Source organism: Gopherus evgoodei, chromosome 8, assembly GCF_007399415.2.
Source record: "Gopherus evgoodei ecotype Sinaloan lineage chromosome 8, rGopEvg1_v1.p, whole genome shotgun sequence".
Lineage (NCBI taxonomy): Eukaryota > Metazoa > Chordata > Testudines > Testudinidae > Gopherus > Gopherus evgoodei.
Window position 1 is genome coordinate 109,165,992 of NC_044329.1, and position 24,615 is coordinate 109,190,606.

Here is a 24,615-nt window from a genome sequence, read left to right on the forward strand (position 1 = left end):
AATTCAAGGGTGGCTGGCTATAGCACTCATACAATACAAATAGCAGTAACTTACATGCTGGAGGCTGTGAGAGAGGAAACCAGGCGTGATAACTCTCACACTGAAGCAATGTAAAAGGCACCCCAGGTTGGAGAATTAAGGGGACGCAGCTGTTCATCAGTCCAAACTGTACTCGGGGTAATGTCACAGCGGATCAGCCATGAGGGCTTCTAGTTCCCCTACCCTTCTGGCCAAGGAATGAAGTCTTGATGGACAAATGGAGTAGTGCCATGGGCTCAAAGAGAGGTCCTCTTTATGCCTTAAGCACTAAATTGAGGTCCCAGGTAAGGTAGGGTCTCACAGTGGAGGTCCTTAAAGAATCTTGCTGTCATAGGACACATGAAGACCAAGAAACCTTCACTTGGCAAATGGAATGGGGTGACGGCAGCTAAGTGAACCATGACAGAGCTCAGGGACAGTCCCATCAATTTCAGGTTTAGTGGGTAACTGAGGATAGACACCAGGGGAGAATCAGTAGGCAATATGGAGCACTAGGTGCACCTAAGGTGACCAGATGTCCCAATTTTATAGGGACAGTCCCGATATTTGGGGCTTTGTCTTATGTAAGTGCCTATTACTCCCCACCCCATCCCGATTTTTCACCCTTGCTACATGGTCACTCTAGGTGCGCCAGATCTGAAAGCATAGCACTTTTGCAAGTCCTTCATGTAGTAGGTTTCCTGCTATTTCACAGAACCCACTGGACTTCAGGAGAACATTCCTGCTCTAGGTCCAAGACTCAACAAGGAGTCAGGCCTTGAGGTGCCAGGACGATACACTAGGATGGGTTATGGAGTCAGACTCCTTGGGCAGAAGTCAGTCATTAGACCACATCTGTCTCAACCATGCCAGGACTACGAAACATGATCACTGCTTTCTCTTGGTTCAGTTTTGGCAGGGCTTTGCAGATCCGTGGATTTGAAGGAAAGGCATACAAAGAGACCCTGACGGCAAAAGGCCAAGAAGGGCATCTCCCAAGGAGTCACAACAGTGTTCCTCCCTCCAACCCCATGAGAAAACAGAGGCATTTTTAGTTGGTGGGTGTGGCACCTGAGAAAGACCCAGATAAGGCAGATCTCTCAAAAAGCTATACTGGTCAGCTCTCACTCATGGTCTTAATGGAAAATTCTGCTCACCAAATATGCAATTGTGTTTTGTGATCCCGGCATATAGACCACGGAGATATTCATTTGCTGGGCTATGCACCTATTCCAAACCTCGCTTCTTCTCAAGACTACACATACCCACTTTTTTTAACATTTCCTCATAGGTCAGGTTTTCTAAACCTTTTACTATTTTTGCTGCTCCCCTCTGGACTCTCAAGAGATCACATCTACTGCTTCCCCCCATCCACTATATCAGTAACCCTGTCAAAGAAAGGAAATTAGATTTGTTTGGCACAAACTGTTCTTGACAAATCTGTATTGGCTATTACAGAGCAAAAGTGGGGCTTAGGCTTGCCTATTCTTGCTATTTCAACTATGACCAAATTGCCTTGAATTGTCAACACATCCACAGCATTGTACACATTTGTACAGAGCCTAGCACAATAAGACCCCAGTCCTGTCAGAGGTTCTTGTATATTACCATAAACCCACAAAAAATAATACTGGGTCTGAAAGAAAATATCTCCCAAAGCTTATGGGCAAGGACTCTCAGTGAGTTTCTCATCTTCTTCTGGAACTCTCCTTATGTGGGGAGGAGAGAAAAATTAATAAAATTTAGGATCAAGTGGACATTTCCATGCAATCAATTTTCTTCAAGTGCAGGATCTCAGACTTTTCTTACTTCTATCTAACTAAGTTAATATTTATTCCATCCATTCTGTTTAGGGGTAACATGCCAAGAGAGAATTTAAACTGATATTACAACAAACACCCTATGGGAAATAAAATTATTCACACAGTATTCACAGGTTACTGCCATACTAATTCCACATGGAAAACAAGATCCTTACCCAGTAAGCATCTCAGTACAGCTATCATCTCTTCTTGAATATCTTGGACATTACCATATACAAACAAATAGAGGTATACTTATCTCTATCACACACACACACACATGCGCGCGCACTTCACAGCATATAGCAAACATTCAATCAGGTTTGAGGCAGGCGGAAGCAAAACAGCAGCTAACATAATTGCAATATATTCACTACTACATATAAATCTGCTTTAGATCTGTAATGAATCAGAGTTTGCATTTTATTCAGCATCTTACAACCCAAAGAACACCAAGTGTTTTTACAACTACTATATAACCATACATCACCAAATATGCAGACACCTCCGATATGTAGTGGAGCAACTAACTAATATATGTACAGCACACACTGCACCATAGTAGAACAGGGGAAATTTGGCCAAGGACGCCAGTGCAGATACCTACTCTTATAAAAAAATTCATGGGATCTCTTAAATTCTTGTAGTATAGACTGAATCCGTTTATAAAACTCAGTGTAAGCTGCATTTAACAAATCATCTACCACAAGTCAAAAGTGCTGATTTAATCCCATTTTCCAGGGACACAGTTTTTCAAAAATAAAAATGTAGGCCATAAATCCTCCCATACAGATAATAATTTTACCATGATTTGCAGATTATAAATCAATAGACTTCTTTAATGGTTTTAAATTAAACCTATTCAATCTATACTCTGGTGTTTAGAATTCAATCCTCTAAGATTTAAGCACCCTCAAATCCCCCTGTACTCACAGGCAAGGTTCTACCCTTCACAAGATCAGGCCATAAGTCTGAGTACTAAAACTTTCAAGATTTATTTGTCAAGAAAAACCATATAACATGATCAAGTTAGGTTTCATATGGAGAAATCAAAAACCCAGGTTTGTTATAGGAACTATTATCTGTGATAGCTCCAGTAAAGACCAATATTGGGATCTAATCTGACACAGTATGTTTATTAATATTAAGCGGGAAAGTTTAAGAAGCCGTTCATGGAAGTGTACAAGACAATTTGCTAGCTTGTATCAAATATTTTAGATAGTTAATAAAAAAACAGTTAACTCTCTGGATGGAACTATTATACTTTTTCCAACTCTTACATCCAAGAAATTCTCAACCTACTTCAATTACAGATTTGCTCTATGTACCAATGGCAGGTTTTACAGGGCTTTAACAGGACTGTATTGAAGCAAACAAGAATGAAGATTCAAACTATACAGTACATAACCTTTTTTAGCTTATGTGACAGATTTTATATCCTGTGAAATTAACATGAACATTACTGAATGAAGTTCAATGCTTTCGGGGTCCATTATATTAAAAATGCAATTGTTTATTTCTTATTGTGAGACTGAGAGAGACTTCAGGTATGCTAATGTGATTCCTCCAATTATCACACCCTACACAGTTTAACATTTATTAGTTCCAACTGGATTCTCCAGGGCAGTGGTTTTTAAACTTTTTTTCTGGTGACCCAGTTGAAGAAAATGGTTGATGACCGTGACCTACCGGAGCTGGGGATGATGGGTCTGGGGCATGGGAACGGCTCAGGCAGAGGGCTGGGATGCAGGGGTGTGGGCTGCAGGGTGGAGCCAGGGATGAGAGGTTTGGGGTGCAAGAGGGGGCTCTGGGTTGGGGGAGGGGGCTCAGGGCTGGGGCAGGGGAGTTTCCCATAAGAACAAAACAGGCTTGCACAGTAAGTGTTATATGGTAACTTATAAATTATTGGAAAGTACACTCTTATTAGTCTCTGAGAAGAAGAGAAGCCTACTTAGGTAGCATGTTTTTTGCTGGAAAAACATGAAGGAGGCAGAGATCCATTCAGCCCAGAGATACCTCAGTTGGGAGAAGTAAGATTCATGTTTTCACCCAAGAGAAATGATAGCCAGGGGAGTCAGACGCCTGAGAATGGGTGCCCTCGCTGAACCACTAAAGGGAAATACAGGTGCAGTTGCTTTGAATTGTCACAGCTCGTACAAGCAGTTTGTTCTGTTAATGATAAGCAAGCATTTATGGTTGACCAGGCCTTTCAGGATTGATTTAAATTCTTCTAATTTTATGAATATATTTATTAAATTTTAAGTTCATGCAACTATATTTCTGCTCAACTCTAGGTAGCTGAAATGGCCAGCTTGATTTTACTTTGTGATCCATCTCATTTATCCAGCTGTGCATGCTTACTGTCCTCACAACAGTTATGTAATCAAAATGTTTTCTATATATATTTTGTAAAAAAAAAGTGAGTAAACATGAAGATTTTACTTAGTGAGGTAGAGTAAATGTATAGTCTCAGCGAGAAAAGAGTATTTCTGGTACACCTTTTATATATGGTTTAGATAATTACTAGCATAATAGGAACGTAAATTAAATAAATATTTCTAAACATACCACACATTAAAAACCAAGTTTAGTTTAGAAAATATCAGAAAGCATTAGGCTCTAAATCAAACAAGTTTTGGAACCAATCAGGAAGTTTTAGGCAAAAGCTGAAGTCAATGGTCCTCTAAAAGTTACTTTCAGAGCATAGATTTTATGAAAAGTTACTTTCAGAGACAGCTCCCTATGAGGGGTTCGGTTCCTTGAATTTCTATTAAAACCAGTAGGAGTTTAAGGAACCCAGGTCCTTCCAAGAGAGCACACACCACCTTTCAGACTTGGACCCTAATGCAACTTAGAACCATGATAATATTTACATGTAGGAAACCCATTCTGAGTTACCCAAATTCTTCAAATCAGCAAATGAGCAAAACACCAAAAAGCAAGGTTAATAAATTATATGTTTTAGAGAACTACATGCCCCAACAACTATGTGGGTGAAGCCAAACAATCAGTATCCTCTCAAATTAATTCACACAGGAAAATGACAAAATACAAAAACCACATCACCTGTGGGTGAACGCTTCACATAGCCATCACTCTATATCTGACCTATCAGTCCTCATCCTCAAAGGAAACCTGCAGAATCAGAAGATGAGCCTGGGAGCTTAAATTCATAACTTTGCTAGACACTAAATATCATGGTCAAATAAAGACACTGGACTTAAGGCTCATTACAACAATCTGTAACCCACTAACCCCCCTTTTGTCCTATGACCACAAGGGTGTTAAGGAGCCTCTTCATCTTGAATGGTTCCTTAGAATATGTGCTGACTACCTATGCTAAAATTTCTCTTCAATCTTGTATTTAGCTGTGACAGTGAGTATCTTTCCCAGACCAAAAGAGCTCTGTAGTTTGAAAGCTTGTCTCTCTCACCAACAGAAGTTGGTCCAATGAAAGCTATTACCTCATCCACATTGTGTCTCTAATATCCTGTGACCAACACGGCTACATCACCACTGCATACATGTGTTTTGTTCATTTAAGAAATGAAGTTCTATTATTTAAGATAATACCGCATCATAAAAAGTATACTTTTAAAACACACCTCTACCTCGATATAACGCTGTCTTCAGGAGCCAAAAAAATCTTACTGCATTACAGGTGAAACTGTGTTATATCAAACTTGCTTTTATCGACTGGAGTGCGCAGCCCCATCCCCCCGGAGCACTGCTTTACCACGTTATATCCGAATTCGTGTTATATATCAGGTTGTGTTATATCGAGGTAGAGGTGTAATAAGGTTTTATTCACATGAAATTTCACTGCAATCCTGGATATTAAATCACCTATGAGAAGTAGCAGGAGTCCATGAGGTGTATAGTTTAGTAAGTCTACTGTAAAACCCTATAAATTTGTCTCAGCAGATGCAAGACTGTGGAATTTACAGAAACCAGATTCTTCAAAATTTTCTTAAAGTAAGTTTTCATAGTTACATCCGCTTTACCCTCTTCTCCCTCTCTCACCACTTCCTCTGCTAGTACTGTGAATTCACTTCCTAAAACACGCACAGTCATTTTCCTGCTACTTGGGAGCTGTAAAGTTATCTATATCAACATTTTCACACTATGAACTTCTACTTAATATAGTCACACAAAATACCTACCCTTTATCTAGAACCAGTGATACTCAGACTGAGGCTCATGAGCCGCAAATGGCTTTTTAATGCGTCTCCTGCAGCTCTTTGCAGCACATGATATTAAAACACTGTGATTAATTATTAACCAATTTAAGTTATTAACCAATCAGGCTGTGTTTACTAGGTTATTAACCAATTGTAGTTGATAAAATAATACTTGGTCAGTCATTTTGCTATGAGAATAATTACGGTGTGTATATATATATTATATACACCGTGTACATACATACACACACACACACACACACACACACACACTCTTTCCCATATTTAGGGCCGGCTCCAGGCCCCAGCGTGCCAAGCGCGTGCTTGGGGCGGCATGCCGCGGGGGGCGCTCTGCCAGTTGCCTGGAGGGCGGCAAGCGGCTCCAGTGGACCTCCCGCAGGCGTCCCTGCGGAGGGTCCGCTGGTCCCGCGGCTCCGGTGGAGCATCCGCAGGCAAGCCTGCGGAAAGTCCACCGGAGCTGCGGGACCAGCGGACCCTCCGCAGGGATGCCTGCGGGAGGTCCACCGAAGCCACGGGACCGGCGAGTGGCAGAGCGCCCACCGCAGCATGCCGCTGTGCTTGGGGTGGTAAAATGGCTGGAGCCGGCCCTGCCCATATTTAAATATGAATATATAGTACTATAGTAAATGAAACAATGAACTCACACAATTGTGGCTCTTGAGTAATATTGATTGCTAATTTGGCTCCTGAACCAGAGATCTGTTAGTCTGGATCTGTAAAAAGCGATAAAGAGTCCTATGGCACCTTATAGACTAACAGAAGCATTGGAGCATAAGCTTTCGTGGGTGAATACCCACTTCGTCATCTGAGTACCAATGACCTAAATAGTGAGTTATCTGGTTATTTAATTTAGATCACTGATAAATGCACAATAAATACATTTACTATATTTCTCATTCTGGATCAGGAAAGTATATAGAAGACCATACAAGTGAAAACAGCCTATTTTTCGGCAAAAAAGTGCCACATAGGTATCATTTTGCCTTTAAATAAATTCTTGTCAAGTAATCTTCTCTTGAAGTAAACTGCTTCACAGATTTTTGGGGTTTGGGGAGGCGGCACTGTAATAAAACAAAGCCAGGGTTGCATTTTAATAATGTTGTCAGTAATTCAGTAGTTTGAAATTCTTTAAATAAGATTAGCATGAATAAATTTTTTTTTAATAGATTTGGACTCTTTTGCTGATGTGAATACCCAGAAACAATTCCAGTAACAATATATACCCTATCATCCTGCATATATTCCCCCAGAACTGCAAGAACACAAGGATACATCCACATGGAGTGGAAAAATGAAGAAGATATCTGGAAACTGTAGAGATGAGGCAAAATTAATGATTAGGCATTAATGATAAAAATTAAAGATGAGGCAACAGACAACTGTCTTAAGTAGGAGAACTATAAATATATAGGTTTCAGTGTGGTAGCCCATGTTAATTTGTATCAGCAAAAAGAACAAAGAGTACTTGTGGCACCTTAGAGACTAGCAAATTTATTTGAGCATAAGCTTTCATGGGCTAAAACCCACTTCATTGGATGCATGCAGTGGAAAATACAGTAGGAAGATATATATACATTCACAGAGAACATGGAAAAATGGGTGTTACCATACACACTATAACTAGAGTGATTACTTAAGGTGAGCTATTATCAGTAGGAGGAAAAAAACCTTTTGTAGTGATAATCAAGATGGCCCACTTCCAACAGTTGACAAGGTGGTATAAGGAACGTGGGGGGGGGGGGAACAAACATGGGGAAAGAGTTTTCATTTGCGTAATGACCCATCCACTCCCAGTCTTTATTCAAGCCTAATTTAATGGTGTCCAGTTTGCAAATTAATTCCAATTCAGCAGTCACTCATTGGAGTCTGTTTTTGAAGGGTTTTTTGTTGTAATATTGCGACTTTCAGGTCTGTAATTGAGTGACCAGGGAGAATGAAGTGTTCTCCAACTGGTTTTTGAATGTTATATTCTTGACATTTGATGTGTGTCCATTTATTCTTTTACATAGAGACTGTCCAGTTTGGCCAAGGTACATGGCAGAGGGGCATTGCTAGCACATGATAGCATATACCACATTGGTAGATGTGCAGGTGAACGAGTCTCTGATAGTGTGGCTGATGTAATTAGGTCCTACGATGGTGTCCCCTGAATAGATATGTGGGCAGATTTGGCAACGGGCTTTGTTGCAAGGATAGGTTCCTGAGTTAGTGCTTTTGTTGCGTGGTGTGTGGTTGCTGCTGAGTATTTGCTTCAGGCTGGGGGGCTGTCTGTAAGCAAGGACTGGCCTGTCTCCCAAGATCTGTGAGAGTGACGGATCGTCCTTCAGGACAGGTTGTAGATCCTTGATGATGTGCTGGAGAGGTTTTAGTTGGGGGCTGAAGGTGACGGCTAGTGGCGTTCTGTTACTTTCTTTGTTGGGCTTGTCCTGTAGTAGGTGACTTCTGGGTACTTTTCTGGCTCTGTCAATCTGTTTCTTCACTTCTGCAGGTGGGTACTGTAGTTGTAAGAATGCTTGATAGAGATCTTGTAGGTGTTCTGGCAAGGAGAAATATTGCATCTGATAACATTTAAATAAAAAAAAAATCCAACTAAGGGCCATCCATAACCAATAGGGAGTCTAAGAGACATTTTTACCGAATAGGTGTGTGTGATATGTATACAATTTGTTCTTAATTCATTTATAACTTAAATTCTCCTTGTGACTACATATTTAGCCTTTTTAGATCTTGCATAATAAGCCCACTCTTTGGAAAATTGGGTTTCACGTCCCAACAGGGAAATCTAGATTGCTCCCTATTATGGGTTAACCAAGACAGGTTCAGAACATTTTTCAGGGGTACTTTTCATTAATCCATAAGCACTGAAACTTGCTCTACAGATTATGCAGCTATTGAAAGATTTTATAGAAAAAGACCCCTATTCATGCATGGTAGATTTGCAGACATTTTAAAAAAATAACTTAGATTTCTCTGTGCTTATTTCAATCAAGAATTTGAGTATATGATTATAAAAATCTCATAATGCAACATTCAGGGACAATGTGCTATTAACTTTTACAATACTAACCTGCATTCTACCCAATTTAAAATATCACTGAGATCTATGTACACACTATGTCAGTCAAACTCCTGTGAGAGACAGGGTTGATCTGTAAACAATAGAACAATCTTTCAGAAGACTAAGTAATTTTGTTCAGCTGTCATTCAACAATCACAAAAGTGATATTAGGAATCTAAAAAGTTCTTCAATTAATCAAAGCTAGTACAGCAAAATTTTAATTTAGAATTCTGTAATAAGAGGAATCAAATACAAGACAGCCAGAAAGCTTAATTTGCCCCAGATTGGGATGTGTTATCTATATACAGGGGATGGAAAGATCTACTATAGTCTCTCAAAATAATGGGAGGGGCAGAGGAAATACCTCTGTGCAGTGAAGCAAAAAATACTCATGTCATTTTAAATAGATCCCATCAGCCAACCACAGACTTTGGAGAAGTCAGTCCAGTACAGAGCACACATTGGGAAACAGCGGAAATGGGTGTCAAGAACATCCAAGGAATCAACTTCTGCTTCTTTTACAGTCTGGTGTTCTGTAGGATTATGGGAATATGCTAAAGTGTCTGCTAAACATGCATAAAGTATCCCAACTTCTTCTGTTCAACAGACTACTACGCTCTTTAAGAAGCACATCAAATTGAAGAGAAACAGATTACAACTCAAAACAGTGATTTCATCCCTAATGGGACCACCATCCACAGAACTGGAAATGAACTTTTTAAAAAAATGTTTAAATATATGGATCAGAAGCTCGGCTGCCATAAATCATGATAAATCCAATGGAGCCATGCAGATTTATACCAGCTAACTATCGGTCCCAATATCTCTTAATCAAAGGGAGAAAAGAAATGTTTCTACACTACTTGTGTCTAAGTGCTAGGAACCAGGAGAAAAGTATCCCAGAGAGCTAAGAGCAGAAGAATCTTATATATGAAAAGTACAAATTTAATCTTCCAATCACAGACCCTCTTCTCAAGCCAAAATCATATACATACTTTGAGCGAAAACTGTGGGAGATAGCTATTATATTAAACCCTGTATATATTTTAAAACTCAAAATCCATTAACTGCTTACTGATGGTGTGAAAAAACAAGGCTCAATAAGAAGAAATTAGATTGAATCAACACCACCAAACCATTGACGTAATTAATTTTTTCTTTGCATACACTCTTCCCCCTCCCCCACTTCCATCCTATAATCCTCATTCCTTCACTTCATTAATATTCTAAGTAGGTGTTAAATCCAGTTTGAGATGGCTGGAACATTCATTCTTGACCAGTTAAAAATACAAACGGCAGTTATGCAGTCTTCCATTTAATATATTACCCTGTCTGCTAAAAATATGAAAAGTTTAAAAGATACATTATACAAAACCCCTTTATTGGAAGCCTTTTATATAAATCTTGCAAAGCAAGCCCTCTGCAAAAATATTTTCTTTGAATGTCCACTAAAAACCACATCACAGATGTGCCATGTATGTGGTGGACCCTGATGTCATTTGCTGGGCAAAGTTGTAAGCAGTTATATTTATGATCATACAGATTATCAAATCAGCATTTATCTGCCATATACTTTTTATACCTTCTCTCCAGTTGCTGCAGATTTTCAAGATCTGTGTATTTAGACTTACTAAAAGACAACCATCCAAAACACCAAGCACATTCATTTTTGTATAAATACACTGCAACAAGTAAGACAATGTGCAAAAGCTAAAACTTGCTTTTACAAATTTATTTTTAAACCAGCCTTCTCATCTTGCCAGATTCATTCAGTGATGCTCACAACTTAGATGTTCATTACATCAAAATACCTTCCATGACGGTTATGCTATAACAAAGACAAGAATGTGGCATCACTAACAGGTTACGCAAGCACAGAAAACAGATCATAAAAGAACACTGCTATTTTAAAAAAAACTTGATAGTTTACATAGAGGTGAAAGGAAATAATATAATTTGATATGAGAAGTGAAGAGATTGATACTGTATCTTCTATATAGTAGGTTTACTAAAATGTAATGTTTTTTAAAATGTTTAATGTATTTAAAATGAGTTGGTAAACATTTAAAATAGCAACAGTATTTTTAATTTGTAAAGTATTTTTGTTCAAGTTACAAACAATAAATTCCCCTACTACATCCAACAAGGATGAGTAAGACAGAGTAACATGCAAGTCTTAATTTACACCAATATAAATTCTAATGCCTAAATCGAGTCAAGCCACTTGAGTATCACGGGTAATGCAATTTCTTTTATAATATGAACGTCCTTACATACTCCTCTTAACTGAAGTATAAAACAACCAATGACAATTTAAGTAATCCAATTTACATAGGCAAACAATAATTACATGCCGAACTACAAGAGCTATAAGTGTTTCCATATTTAATTATACATCAAGTAGACATTCTAAAGAGCAAACCCAGGGTCATGTTCCAACAACTGAAAGTTGGAACACCATGTCCTGACTGAGCCGAGATTTAAATCTCAGTCCAAAATAACCTAGAGAGTTATAGATCTGAGGCAGGTGGACAATACAATGCATAAAAATGTGTAGCTATATTTGGTTTGAATAAAATAATAATTGACTTAGGAGTGATGCAGAGTTCAATCTTCTTTAAAAACTGAGCTTCTCAAAGAAACTTCCTAAGTATTGTTAAGTTTGGAGCATTGTGGTATAGTCTCAAATAATTTCTGATTGTCCATTTTGGAATTTAGTCCATAAAAATATCTCCAAGACTAAAGGGGCAAGAGGAGAGAAATCCATGCCCAGCTGCTGTTCCAATGCTTGTCTCAAATGATGCTGCCTACAAAAAAAGAAAAAGGTGATTGATGAACCAAATTTAGGTGTGAGGGAAGCAGATGTGCTAGTAAGGTTTTTCATCTTGACTTTCAATAACTGATTCACGGGCAGCAGACCATTAGGATATATACTAATTAATTTTATAAAATAAAATTCAATTTAATTTTATAAAATAAGATTGCTCTGTGCAGGATGGACTGTAAAATCATAACACTGTGTGTACCCAATTTACAATACTAAATCGTTGTCAAGCACATATTGGTACTAGAAACAGTGGCTAAATTAACCTTAGCTCAGTTAGAGTTGACAGTAAAGTAGCCAAAGAAAGCTCCACAGGTTGAGCACACACAGTAGTCTTTCGGTCCATAGTGCTAGGCATTGGACAAAAGGAATAGTGGACAGTTCAAATATGCTCTTACCAATCAAATAGACAGAGAAGAACATGGGAACATTGTTAGGATGAAAACTTTTAGGAAAAAGGTGGCCTGAGAAGATCTAGGCTGTGATTTGTTTATCAGCCTGATGGAAAGAGAACAGAATTCACTTTTATCTGGTTTGGTGGAAGTGAAGAAGAAGATTCCTCTTTTTCAGCAGGAAAAGAGCATGCACTTTCCAACACAGAATTCCAATTATTTGACAGCAAGTTTTTGTCTACACTAAGTCATCTGGAAACCACACACTTCCCTCCCAAGCCAGACAAGACTGTCAATACATGGCAAGAATTTTAAAACCACACTTTTGAAGTCTTCCTGAGTTTAATTAAAGACTAGAGAATTCTCTGACACCTGGTCTACACTACAAAGTTATGTCAATATAAGGCAACTTACGTCAACCTAACTCTAAGTGTCTACACTAAAATGTTGCTCCCGCCTATTTAAATCACCCACTACACCAACATAACTCCACCTCTGTGAGAGGCATAGCACTTAGGTCAACGCAGCGTCAGTGTAGACACTGCGTTAATAATGTCAACTTTAATGGCCTCCAGGTGGCGTCCCACAATGCCCTATCCTGACCATGGTGGTCACCATTTTGAACTCTGCTGCCTGGCAGCCAGATACAGTGGTGTATACACGCCTCCCTCTGCAAATCCCCACAAATTTTTGAAGTTCCATTTCCTGTTTGCTCGGCATGGAGAGCACACCTAGCAACTGCCCAAATGACCATGTTGACTACAGGCTGCAGTTGCACTCCTGCCTGGATTACACAGAAGGTGATGGATCTCCTGGGTCTATGGAGAGAATAGGTTGTGCAGGCATAGCGCCAATCCAACTGTAGAAACATCAATATCTATGAGCAGATTGCTCGGGGAATGGGGGAGAAGGGCTACAAGAGGGACTCACAACAGTGCCACGTGAAAGCCAAGGAGCAGCAGCAGGTGTACCAGTTGCTCTAGTGCGGAGCCGCAGACATGCCGCTTTTACAAAGAGCTGCATGCCATCCTCGGCAAAGACCCCACCACTACCCCCAAGAGCTCCATGGATACTTCGGAGGACTCAGAGTCACAGGCCCCCAGAGTGAGCAGTGAAGAGGTGGTATTGGATAAGAAAGAGGAGGAAGACAACTATGGGGGACAGGCGACCGGGGATCCAGCGGTGCAATGAGCCAGGAATTGTTTTTCTTACTCTAGAGCAGTCGAGCCAGACCCTACACTCCAGCACGGGAGAGCATGATGCCAGGGAAGGAACCTCCGGTAAGTATGCAGTTTGCTTTGATATTGCAGGGACAAATCTGTTCATTTACTTTTTTAATGATGCGAGAAGTAGTAGTGAAATAACAAATAGAGGTAGAGTTGCTATCTGCTTCTCACTCCCCAGTACACTTAGACTTAGGGGAACAGTTTGTGTGTACAGAGATGTCCCATGAACCCTCTATAGCGATCTTGAGGAAACTTTCCTCTTCTTCTTTCCTGGCGATAGTCCGTAATCCTCTGCTGAAGGTTTCTGAGGAAGGCTGCCTTATTTCTTCCACTGTGGTAAGAGACCTTCACATGCCATTCCGCAATTACTTCAGCAAGCACCATTGCAGCACACAGGCTAGCAGCATGCGGACCAGGCCTGCAGCTGGACATGTGTAGGAGCTGTTCCTTTTCAGCCTCCATTACCCTCAAGAGTGAGATATCAGCTAAAATCATCACCGCCTGTGGAAAACGATGCCAGTATTCAGTTCAATTGCCCTATCCACATATGCTACCCCCTTATTATCCCAACTCACCCCCATCCCCTGGGCCATATTCACCATGGCTGGGACTGCTGCCGTGCTCGATGAATCCCAAGAAGAAGTGAGAATTTAATGTTTGTAACGTGTGGATCAGGGGGTGTGAGTTCAGTATATCAAGTTTCCATTTATCTTGTGAATACGCTCACAATAGTACCTCTGTGTACTGTATCTTTTGTAGCTGGAAATGTGGCCTTGAGGGTCTCTCCATCCACACCAATTGAGAGGTTCAGACAGATAAGGAGGAGAAGGAAGAGGACCTGGGATGACATGTTCCAAGAGATCCTGCAAGCCTCTGGTGCTTCACATATCAAGCACAGGACTTGGGGAATCACTGTGGCAGACAGAATGAACAGAGAGCAGCAAAGCAAAGGAGAAGGAGAGAGACAGGCAGCAGAAGATGCTAGCACTTCTCAAGAGGCAGACAGACAGGCTGGAGACTTTTGCTGACCTTCAGACTTAACAGACCCATGCTTGCCTCTCCCTCTACAGCCCATAGGGAACTGCATTCTAGAACACGAACACACATGGCGTCCAAGGATGCTACACTTCTCCTACCATTTTACCCAATGGGAAAGTACAGGCAGTCATAGCCGCACATACACTGACCTGTGAGAGACATGATTGGTGTATGTGTTTATGATTATTTTGTCTGTATTTATAAGGTTTCATTCAGTTATAAATATGTCTGTTTGCATGGTTTTGGAATAAAAGCCCATTTATGGAAACTTAAGTCATTTTACTAGTTCACAACATCTGCTGGCTGGGGCTGACATCATTCACATGTAATAGCAATAGATGCATTTGCAATGTTATATGACTACACATACGGCACTTGTTACAAGATTCATATCGGGATGCAAAATTGGAAAAAAACACATACACAATGCCAGGCAGCACACACTACAGCTACACATATTACTGTGGCTCACAATTAAAATGGTCTTCCAAAGCCTCCAGTAGCCATATAGCTCCCGCTGAGTTCTTCTTATAGCCTTGGTATCTGGATGCTCAAAATCAGCAGACATGAACCAACCCTCCTCGTCCTAGACGAGACACAATACATCGATCCCCGATAGAGCGATCACTGCCCACCAATCCAGCGGGTAGCGTAGACATACCCTTAGTGACTGACCTGTTGAATTGGAGGTAGTTCACCTCCCAACGACTTCATAAATATCTGCTTCAATTACCTTTGGTAAATGAAATAACCAATCAATTCATTTTCTGATATAGCTGTAAAACTAATCTGAAAAGTTTTCAAAAGAAAATCACTTTAAAAATGTATAGTGTGTACCTTCAAAAACGAAACCTACATCTATCTCTGAGTTGTGAAGAACAACCACCACCACCACCAAGAAAGCACTTTTATGTAGAAATTCATGATTAAATCGAGCCTTCCTGACTAGTGATTTAAACCAAATCCACCCTGATTTTGACGCAATCGCACCAATCCATGCTCATTTCTCTGGCCCAGAAACTGAGGGTACGTCTACACTACAGGATTATTCCAATTTTACATAAACCGGTTTTGTAAAACAGATTGTATAAAGTTGAGTGCACGCGGCCACACTAAGCACATTAATTCAGTGGTGTGCATCCATGGTCCGAGGCTAGGGTCGATTTCTGGAGCGTTGCACTGTGGGTAGCTATTCCGTAGCAATCCCATAGTTCCCGCAGTCTCCCCCGCCCCTTGGAATTCTGGGTTGAGATCTCAGTGCCTGATAGGGCAAAAATCATTGTCGCGGGTGGTTCTGGGTAAGTGCCATCAGTCATTCCTTCCTCCAGGAAAGCAACGGCAGACAATCATTTTGCGCCCTTTTTCCCTGGATTGCCCTGGCAGACGCCATAGCACGGCAACCATGGAGCCCGTTCAGGTTTTTTTTACTGTCACTGTATTAGTACTGGATGCCGCTGACAGAGGCGGTACTGCAGTGCTACCCAGTAGCATTCATTTGCCTTTGCATGACAGCAGAGACGGTTATCTGTCATTCTGTACCATCTGCTGCTGTCATGGGTGAACCTGGCAGAAGTCAACCGGGGGCGCAAAGACAAAAAAAAATGGGAATGACTCCCCGAGTCAATCCCTTCTTTATGGTATCTAAAAATAGAGTCAGTCCTGCCTAGAATATGGGGCAAGTGTACTACAGAACCAGTGTATCAGAGAGTACAGCCACTCCGTGTCAGATCCCGCAGAAATGATGAGCTGCATGCCTGCCATTCTAGGGAGTGTCCCTGCAACAACCCCACCCATTGCTTCCCTCCTCCCCAAATCTTCCTGGGCCACCGTGGCAGTGTCCCCCACATTTGTGTGATGAAGTAATAAAGAATGCAGGAATAAGAAACACTGACTTGTTACTGAGATAAAATGCGGGGGAGGCAGCCTCCAGCTGCTATGATAGTCCAGGCAGGACATTAAATGGTGTGGGGGAGAGGAGCCCAGCATCCCGCTGCCATGATAGTCCAGGCAGTACAGAATCTTTTCTTCACACATGAAAGGGAGGGGGCTGACGGAGCTCAGCCCCCAGTTGCTATGATGAGGACAGTTACCAGCCATTCTGTACCATCTACTGGGAATGACCGGGAATCATTCCTATTTTCACCCAGGCAACCCAGGCCAGCCTCACCTGAGGCCAGCCAGGAGCACTCACGGGCTCATGACCAGGACGGCTATCAGTCCTACTGCACTGTACCGTCTGCCACCAGAGAGGGGAGGAGAGAGGATGCTCCTGTTTACTGCTGCAGCACCGTGTCTACCAGCAGCATGCAGTGACAGGGTGACATATAAAACAATCAAGAAATGATTTTTCCCCCTTTTCTATCACGGAGGAGGATGGGTGGTAAATTGACGAGACAGACCCTGAACCACCCCGGACAATGTGTTTGACCCTACAGGCATTGGGAGCTCAGTCAAGAATGCAAATGATTTTCGGAGACTGCGGGGACTGTGGGATAGCTGGAGTCCTCGGCACCCCCTCCCTCCCTCCATGAGCATGCTGTGGACTCTGCATCATACCTGAAGATTTTTTTCAAATGCTTTGGCATTTCGTCTTCTATAACGGAGCTCTGATAGAACAGATTTGTCTCCCCATATAGTGATCAGATCCAGTATCTCCCATACAGTCCATGCTGGAGCTCTTTTTGGATTTGGGACTGCATCACCACTCATGCTGATCACAGCTCCAAGCTGGACAAACAGGAAATGAAATTCAAAAGTTCGCGGGGCTTTTCCTGTCTACCTGGCCACTGCATTCGAGTTCAGATTGCTGTCCACAGCGGTCACAGTGGAGCACTGTGGGATACCGCCCGGAGGCCAATACCGTCGATTTGCGGCCACACTAACCCTAATCCGATATGGTAATACCGATGTTAGCGCTACTTCTCTCGTTGGGGAGGAGTACAGAAACCGATCTAAAGAGCCCTTTATATCGATATAAAGGGCCTCGTAGTGTGTACGGGTACAGCGTTAAATCGGTTTAACGCTGCTAAAATCAGTTTAAATGCGTAGTGTAGACCAGGCCTGAGTCCTACCACCCTCAGCTGCTCCATGATAGCCACCAACAACCTTGAATTATTTTTCACTGTTCTCTCAGCAAACTGTCCTTGAAAAACAAACAGTCATGTCCCCCACTGTTGCACTACTTCCTGCAGGTCTGCAAATACATGAGAATCATGTGTCCTGTATTTGCTCCGTTCGTGAGAATAGCACTGAGTTGTGGCTTTACACATCTGTCAGAAATGGCAGACATTGAAAAGTGCAACGTGGGCTTGCGGAATTTTTAAAAAGGCAGGAAAATTATGGGATATGGATGGCATTATCAGATGGGGAAAGTTGCATCCTTCCAGAGATCCCTGTGCTATTCTTTTCTACCCCACAACACATTGTGAAAATTCCCCACAAGGTAATGCACCAGATGGTGCTGTGTGGCACACTGAGACACCACAACACTTTGCATCAACGCAAGCATTGCTAGTGAGTGCGTGCAACTCCAACGTAATCAGTAAAGAACGCATGCACCCAAGCAATATACAAGTATCAGTGGGTGTATGCTGACATAACATGCATCAATCAAAGTTTGTAGGGTGGACGTGGCATAAGTCAACTTCTCTATCTATATAATAAAAATAACATTTACTGCACTTAGAATACGTCATAGCGATTTTCAGAGACTTAGTACGTTTATGCGGGAGATTTTCAAAGACACAAAGGGCAGTTTGGCACTTAATTCCCATTGATTTAGGAGGTGGTCACCAAACTGCCCTCTGAGTCTTCAAAGAGCTCCCTCCAGACATTTATCCTGTAAAACAGTGCTATTCGAAGTGGTGGTCCGTGGACTGGTGCCGGTACATGAGTCACTGGCTGCCAGTCTGCGACGAGTTTCCAGGAAAGAAAGAGAGAAATAGTATAATTTTAAAATCACACTGTAATTCCACCAAAAATAATTATCAGTCGATAAAAGTTGACAATATTAAATAATACTATGTTTTCAGAAGCACATATTATAATATTGATAATTATGCCATAGCACTACAGCATGATTTGCATGAGACATGCGAGTGAGCGCTTACCCCACTCCTTCGCATATAAAGACCCCGCCCCACCAGCAGTTACCATCGAGAAGTTCACTAGAGAACCTCATACGGATCTCTGTGCGTTTGTCATTTGAGACCCTGTCCGAACCCACTGATCTGAAAATGTAAGTACTAATAATAATATAAATTTTAATAATTAGTTTCTATCTGATCCCACCATATCCCTTACAAAGTAGATAGAGACAATTGAGCACCACACACCTATACCCAAATAGAAAGTTCTTGTAGGAGTAGGATTTTATAATTGTACTATAAGAATTGATATAAACTTTGATTTCATTCTGCCAGCCACATAAAAGAAAGGAATGACCGTCTGAGACTGAGATTCTGTTTCCAATATGCATTACAATTAGGACTTGTTATAAAGTTTAGTTAGTAAGAGACAGAATTTTGCATTGTGTCCATGATAAATAGATTAGAGAAATGTTGAGGATCTGAAGAGCCAATGTGAATTGTTTTAGTTGTAAATCAAGCCTTGCTAAATCTTATAATGTATTCTGCTGAATATAAAATACTGCTGTCTGTATATGTTTGAAGGTTTCTGTGAGAGATTGTTTGTGTGAATAAGGAATGAACGCATCAGGAAAAGATAAGGTGTGAAAGCCATCACAAATGTCCAGATGGTCAAGAAAAAGTAAGAGACTTGGAAAGACCAGGAGACAATAAGAAAACATCCATTGTATCAGATGATAAACATGTTAGCAGCATTGATGACCTCAGAGGAGAGGCAGGCGCCCCCGAACGTGAGACAACAAATAGGAGATAACGATGGGAAGCCCAATAACAACCATCAAACGATAACAGCAGAAAACCCCAAGATTAACTCCACTTAAGGACTTATGATTACAGGATGACATTGCAAAATGCATGGACTCAAATGGGAATTTACAACTATAAAGCTGGGATGTTTTGCTATGGAACTCTGGGTTCTGTCCTGCAAAGCCTCGGAGCATCGAATCGTGACCAACAAGAGCCCAGCTCCTCACTCATGCTCAATCTAACTGAGCATTAGATTGACTCAAGCTACAACAGATTGATAACTATAAACATCAACCGGCAGAGGCAGGAGAGAGGGGGTGAGAGAGAGAGAGAGAGTGTGTGTGTGTGTTCGTTCCCCCTGAAAAGATCCTGTGTGCTTCCTCCATATCCATGTATCATTTCATACACACTCTCATTGTCCTTATTTATAGCCTTCCCCTCTTCTAGAATCAAGCCTATGTGTTTCTGCCAAGAAGTTCTCGAAATTCCTCGCTTTCTCACTTCATATCTTTCAGACAGGTAAATCTTATTTTTGACGTTCATTATTCATTCTTTCCATATGTTCAAACCATCTTAACTTTCCAATTATTATCCTGTTTGCAATTTAATTTTAAAATTTGTATTATCTTCTTATCCTAACATTACTTACCCTGTTAATCAATGTTCTCCCGCACATATTTCTCAATAAAAGCATTCCCACTGCATTTATTTGGCTTTTATCCTAATATCATAAATTAAGTATATACCAGGGTAAGGGAATTTATATTAATTATTTTTATACCTAATTTACAGATGGCGAAGAAAGGCCTAATCAACGTATTTATCAAGCAGAGCCATCCGGTTGCTGAACACGCAAGGAATTCAGAATCAACAAAAAGAATTCGTACTAGCTTTACTCGGAAATATAACTCCTCATACAATCAGTTCGATTGTGTAGCCACGAATAATGGTGGAGTGCCAAAACCGCAGTGTGTTATTTGTGGCGATGTGTTGGCTAATGACGCAATGAAGCCGTCAAAGTTGAAGAGGCATTTAAATACAAAACAATGAAATCAGTTCAAAGCCAAAAGAGTTCTTCAAAAGAAAGCATGTTGATTTAAATGGCTGTCAAAAACAGATCTTGAAGTGTCACACAAATACTTCTGCTTTGCAAGCTTCTTATAAAGTAGCGCTTTGCATTGCTAAGGCTAAAAAGCCATACAATCAGTGAGATACTAGTGATAGACCGTATTAAAGACGTCTGCATGGAAATGCTGGGTGAGCTGGCGGCAAAGAAAGTGGCTCAGGTGCAACTTTCAAATGACACTATAGCTCGGCAAATTCACAATCTGGCTCACAATATGGAAGATCAGCTCATAGGACAGATTAAATTGGCAAAGTACTTTTCTTCACAGCTTGATGAAAGTACAGACGTTGCTAATATGGCAATACTGATGGTGTATGTGTGCTTTGAACATGAGGATGATTTGAAGGATGAGTTTTTGTTTTCTGCTTCACTACCAACAAAAGCAACTAGTTCTGAAGTGTTCAAGACTGTAAGCAACTACATCATTAACATATGTAGGTTTGATTTCAAGTTTCGTGTAGGTCGATGTTCTGATGGTGCTGCCACAATGACAGGACGGCATTCTGGAGTGGTTACCCAGATTAAGGTGCTTTCACCCAAATGCAAGTCGATGCACTGCTTCTTTCACCGAGAAAGTCACGCAACAAAAAAAAATGTCAACAGAACTAAACAGGGTGCTCAGCGAGGTCGTAAAAATTGTGAACCATATAAAGGCAAACGCTTTAAATTCGAGACTATTAGCTGCATTATGTGATGATATGGGAGCTGATCATAAACAGCTCCTATTGCATGCCGATGTACGTTGGCTATCGAGGGAAAAAGTCTTGTCAGGAGTATTCAAGGTCCGAAACGAGCTTGCAGAGTTTCTTCAGGACAAAAACCCAAATTGGTCACAATTGTTCCGAGATGTGGATTGGATAGCCAAGCTGGCTTATATGACAGATATCTATGCCATCTTTAATGATCTCAACACCTCCATGCAGGGAAGGATGGCTTCATGTCTTACAATTGCAGACAAGATCAACAGACAGAAACGAAAGCTAAAAACATGGAAGAGTTGAGTGTCAAGAGATTGTTATGACATGTTTCACAACTTAGTGACAATCGTCACCGATGCAGGCAAAGACCTTGATGTTACATCTCTATGAAACATCATCACTGAACACTTGACAAATGTGGCAGAACGTTTTGAGTTTTACTTTCCAGCAGAAGAAGATCCACAGAAAGAGACTGGATGGATCCGAAATCTGTTTAGTCCACTGAAAGATGACTTAACTGTCACTATGGAGGATAAATTGTTGAAGCTGCCCGCTGACGAAAGACTGAAGATGAGTTTCAAAACTACAACATTGACTTCTTTTGGATAAAAGTGAAAGCAGAATATCCTGAGCTTACTGAAAATGCTCTGAAAACTCTTCTCCCATTTCCTTCAACATACCTCCAAGACTAGCTTCTCAACCATGAGGGTCATTAAGACAAAAGTATAGGAATAGTATGGATGGTCATTCTCCATTGTGTGTGGCACTGTCCTCAAACCACAACTAGATAAGCTGACAAAGAAAAAGCAGACTCACCTTTCACATCAGTAAAGGTTAAGGTTTTAACATATCTCTTATTGTGTTAATTTTTTTAATAATATCTTTGTTAGGAGGCTCTGCTAGTTTGATTTTTAATTTTTTATTTGTATTGTAATATTGTATTTGTTTACAAAAGAAACAAAATAAAAAATGTCTGCCAACTTTTCTTTTATTTTATTCATTATATTGTTTCTGATATAAATTATTACTACTACGAATGTCCAAATAATATTTCCTTGGATCGTAAACGAATAATAGTCATTTTATATTATCCACACAGACGCACAGCCTTTCAGTCAGTCTTCAATGTATTTAAATGGGAACATCTCCGCATGTATGCCACACTCCCATTCCAATTAATACAGTGAAGAATGTTAGTTTTTCTGGTCTGATGTGCTATGTGCCTATGTGAAAACAATAATATGGCACAAACATGGTACCGGTCCCTGGCAAATATGGTACTGGTCCCTGGCACATTGGGGGGAAAAAATTGCCGGTACGCCACATCAGATAGTTTGAGAAGCACTGCTGTAAAACACGCTGAAAACTCATGATGGAAGACAGAATTCATATTATAGGTGGGGCTGCTAGTGCTGGCTATTATGATTGCCTGACATTTCCTATTTATAAGCAACTGAAAAAACAGTCTTATGCATTGCCAAACTTTAACCATGTGGGCTGAAATTTTCCATGCTGGGTGTCAATCTTAAACTGACAAAACAGTTTGGTGTTTCCAAGAATGAGGCGAGGGATAAATACATCATTTTGCCTAACATAAAAAATTCTGGCAACCTTTTCTTTGAGAAGCTCACTTCCACACGCTTTGGAGCAGCAAGAACTTAAAGTTTGGCATGAAGGTGGCCTTTGCATCAGGGATGAGTCTTATCTTCTCCATGAAAAACTGCCAAAATTTGGCCAAATTACAAACCTTCTAAAAATTGCAGTTTGCACATGCTTTTTGCATACTAGCAATTTCTTAGTAGCTACATTTCCCACAGATTTCATCCACACTGAGCATGCTCTAGAACTTTCCCTGTAATAGCAGTTTGGGGCTGCTGCAGGCTTTGTCAAGTCCTGGTCCAGGAACCTGAACTGACAGTAGGGAGAGAGCCTCTCCTATGTAAAGAAGGCACAGGCAACCTTAATTCTGGCATTCCCTAATTTTTGTGTGCTTGACTTTGCAACCTTCATGTTCTTTTAGCACACTTTTCTTGCATTTAATACCTAACTGTATTTGAAATCCATTATTTGTATCCAGGGGTACATCTTCACTACCCGCCATATCAGCGAGTAGCAATCGATTGCTCGGGGATTGATATATCGTGTCTCATCTAGACGCAATATATCAATCCCCAAACGCGCTTATATCGATTCTGGAACTCCACCAACCCGAACGGAGTTGCGGAATCGACAGTGGGAGCCGCGGACATCAATCCCGTGCCGTGAAGACGGTGAGTAATTCGATCTTAGATACTTCGACTTCAGCTACGTTATTCACGTAGCTGAAGTTGCGTATCTAAGATCAATTTTCCCCCATAGTGTAGACCAGCCCTAACAGGCTAACTTCAAGGGGTAGGGACATTTTCCTGTTTTGCATAATATCAAGAACACAGACATAATTAATATCTTGCCATTGCAAATACTGCTTTACACATCACTATTTTAATGGGCAATTGAGAAGACAGGTTTTAAAAGGGTCCCTATTTTGCTTCTAGGCCCTGGTCTGCAATCAGATCCAAGTGGATGGAACTTGCCACCTGCACAGGCCAACTAAACTCTGACATTCCAAAAAGGTCCAAAAGTCCATCCACAAGAACTAGATTGCAAGGATGGGGCCCTAATGACTTGACTCCATTCTGATATATTCTAATTTTTCCAAACAGCAGTCTGACATGATTAAATATGTTTGTTAAGGGCAAAATCTTAAGAAAACTGGAACCAAAATTTGACCTTCCTTAAAGAACATCTACTACGTTGTAGAATGTAGTTTTAAAATTTCAGCTGTAAAAACATTTGTACTTGAATATTAATTCTTCAAAAACTCAGACAGAATTACAAAGTCAGAAGGTCTACATGTAAGATTTTTTTTTAAACAAGTAATCAAGTACATTAACATCTTCCCTACGCTGCTTTGTCAGTGTGCCATAGACAGAGTAGAAAATTGATTTATCTTAAAAATTTTCACCAAAATAACCCTTTTTCTACTTAGAAACACATGTTTGAGCCCTGCAAGCTTAAAATGACATGCACGTTCATGTGCATTTCCCCCACCCCAGAGGTAAGATCCTACAGGCTCATGAAAGAGGTCTATCTATTATCCTTGTTACAGGCCTTATTTGCGCACAGACTGGCTAACCTAGTAAGGAGGGCTTTAAACTAGGTTCGACGGGGACAGGTGAGCAAAGCCCACAGGTAAGTGGGGAACAAGACCTGGGAGATGGGTTGGAAACAGGAGGGAGCACGGGCTATAATGGCAGAGAGGAAGGAGGGTCAGGGCAAAGCTGGGAGGCAAGATCAAAC

General features: G+C 40.8%; 1 protein-coding gene and 2 long non-coding RNA genes across 7 annotated transcripts in view; all 3 read right to left on the minus strand.

Moving 5' to 3' along the window:
- Window positions 1-24,615, minus strand: part of MAST2 (microtubule associated serine/threonine kinase 2) — a 363,010-nt gene that overhangs the window by 331,116 nt on the left and 7,279 nt on the right. The window lies entirely within an intron of this gene.
- On the minus strand, window positions 1,914-22,646 carry LOC115656039. The gene is made up of 3 exons (XR_004001567.1): window positions 22,635-22,646; window positions 21,932-21,935; window positions 1,914-2,491 (listed from the first exon to the last, which is right to left on the minus strand). It is a non-coding gene; the product is annotated as an uncharacterized LOC115656039 (long non-coding RNA).
- Window positions 10,792-15,326, minus strand: LOC115656038. The gene is made up of 2 exons (XR_004001566.1): window positions 15,236-15,326; window positions 10,792-11,887 (listed from the first exon to the last, which is right to left on the minus strand). It is a non-coding gene; the product is annotated as an uncharacterized LOC115656038 (long non-coding RNA).